Below are 2821 nucleotides of genomic sequence, written 5' to 3' on the forward strand. Positions count from 1 at the left end.
TGTCTTATAGGAGAAATATTTTTTTTCTGTTAAAGAATTACTTCAGATCTTCTTGAAACAATAAAATTTTTAAAACTTCAAGTTGGTACTATAAATCATAAAAAGCCTTAGGTTTTAGGCACAAATAATCATTTATACATGAATATGTTATAAAATTGCTAATTCATGATATATATATATTATTTATTTATTTTTTTACTGTGAAAGTTTTATTTAATCATTTTTGTTTACAACTGAAACTCTGGGAACTCAAAGTTATCATCCTTGCCTGTAAGCTTCTTAAAGACGCCAGAAAAAGTTTCAACCTTGTGTTCCACGTTGTTCAGCCGGCTGCCATCCAGTTTCACACAGATTCTCTTGCCCACAATTTCACTTGGGAAAACCAAGTCCTCCAGGATCGCGTTGTGCACGGGTCTGTTCAAAGTGCGGCTCCTGGCACGCTTTTGCTTATTTTTTGTACGGCTTTTTTGAGTTGGCTTAGGTGGAATTCTCCTCTGAGCGGTAAAAACAAACGTGCTTCCCACTGAACTTTTTCTCCAATTCACGCACTAGCCGGACTTGGATTTTCTGGAAAGATTTCAGCTGAGGAACGGGAACAAAGATGATAATAGCTTTCCGACCACCACCAACTTCAATTTCCTTGGCGGCCGTGATATTCAGCTCCCTCAGCTGGGCTTTGAGGTCGGAGTTCATCTCCAACTCAAGGAGAGCCTGGGAGATGCCGGACTCGAACTCGTCCGGCTTCTCGCCATTGGGCTTCACGATCTTCGCGCTCGAACTGAACATGGCCTTCTCCTTGGTGAGAGCGCCGGCCTAGGAAGAGCTATATATATTATTAATATTAGTACTTATATCCTAATATGTGAATATATATACTTATATATAGTTATATATATACATCTTACCACAATTAAAATATTTTGAAGTATATAAATTATGTAATATACATTACATATATAATATTGCAGATATACATGTATATATATCCTTTTTATTGTGGTAAAATGTCCAGGCTCTCTCCAGAGCCCCCATCTTCTCTCAGTAGCTACCTGTTAGCTACCCTTCAGGTCTAGGGGTGCACACATCTGAATGAAGACTTGTCCTGGAAATGGACTCAGTCATTTGAACTAGGCATTCTGGAGTTCCAGATAGGTGAAAAATGGTCTCTGTGGGTCAGACCCAGCAAGACACTTCCTCTTGGCCCTTTGCATTGCTCATTACATAGAGAATGGTGTGGCCTCCTAAGGGCCAAATCTGTTGCTTTCATCTAAGGGTAGTAATGATTTTAATAATCTTTTTTTTTTTAAGTTTTTATTTATCTCTACACCCAGTGTGGGTCTTGCACCCACAGCCCCAAGATCAAGAGTCACATACTTCTCTGACTGAGCCAGCCAGGTGCCCTTAATAATCTTTTAATAGAACTACCAAACTTGATTGCTCCAACATTATTCCTTCCTTTTGTTGTATGTATGGTCTTTTAGGGTTCCCAGATTCAATTTCAGTGTCGGAGGCAGGGGTTCCAACACACAACACCGAGCAATTCTCAAAGTAGGATTTCTGAGAATTCAACTCAATTCTGACACTGTCTACCCGAAGATAGCATCAGATTTCACAGGTTAAGGGTTCAGTCCTACAAGACTGCCCTCACACTCTACTTCAGACACCAGTCACAAGCCCCAGGCTCTTTCTTACCTGTGCTCCTGACCAACCAGTTACATATTGTAGGTTCCAACAACAACCTCCTCTTTAGGTTCAATTAATTTGCTAGCACAGCTCAGAGAACTCAGGGAAACACTTATTTACATTTACCAGTTTATTAAAGGATATGATAAAGGATATGAATCAATATCTAGATGAAGAGCTACCTAAGGTGAGGTTCCTAACAAAGGAGCTTCTGTTCTCATGGACTTGGGGGCCTGCTTCAACATTCGGGCCCCCCCAAACATGGAAGCTCTCTAAAAAGGAGGACTAAAAAAGCTGTCCTCTCAGGTTTTTATGGAGGCTTCATTACATAGTCACAATTGACTAAGTCATTGACCATTGGTTGATTCAAACTCCAGCCCCTCTCCCCTCCCCACGCGGGGATGGAGTGAGGGTGATTGTAAAAGTTCCAAGACTCTGATCACATGGTTGGTCCTCCAGGCAACAAATCCCTACCCTTTGGGTGCCCTTGGTCCAGAAGTCACCTTCATTAATAATAAGACATCTATTTCACCTTTATGGTCTGAAGTGTTTTCAGGAACTATGGATGCAGAGCAAATATTTCTGAGAAATATATTTTGGTCATTCAGATGATACAAATCATTATAAATCATTATATCACATATGGCCAGAAGGATTTTTCTAAAGCCAAAGTCAATCACATTCCTGCTTGAAATTTTTTAGAAATTTATTTATTTATTTGAGAGAGAGAAAGAGAGACAGATAGGTGGGTGGGAGAGGAGGAGCAGAGGGAGAGGGACAAGTAGACCCTCTGTGCTGAGTGCAGAGCCTGAGTAGGGCCTGATCTCAAGACCCTGAGATCATGACCTGAGCCAAAACCAGGAGTTGGACTTTTAACCACCTGAGCCACCCAGGCATCCCCCCTGCTTGAAACTTTTCAGTGCTTCACATTTTCATTGGGATAAAGTCTAAACTTCCTAAATTGCCTTATTGAAGATACTTTGTTTCCCATTCTGGTGATCGCTTTTTTCATCTGTACTTAATTTTAGGGCTATGTTGTTACATGCCAAACAAGTACTCTTTTCTAGCTATACAACTTTGCACAGGCTGTAGATCTTTCATGCTCCCCTTTCCTTGTGAACAACCTCTAATATATCTA

At 40.6% G+C, this 2821-nt stretch overlaps 1 pseudogene; it reads right to left on the reverse strand.

The window, feature by feature from the left end:
* Positions 1-223: 223 nt before the first annotated feature.
* Positions 224-802, reverse strand: LOC110583946 (annotated as a pseudogene).
* Positions 803-2821: the final 2019 nt, after the last annotated feature.

This window comes from Neomonachus schauinslandi, chromosome 9 (assembly GCF_002201575.2).
Source record: "Neomonachus schauinslandi chromosome 9, ASM220157v2, whole genome shotgun sequence".
In the NCBI taxonomy this organism is placed as follows: Eukaryota; Metazoa; Chordata; class Mammalia; order Carnivora; family Phocidae; genus Neomonachus; species Neomonachus schauinslandi.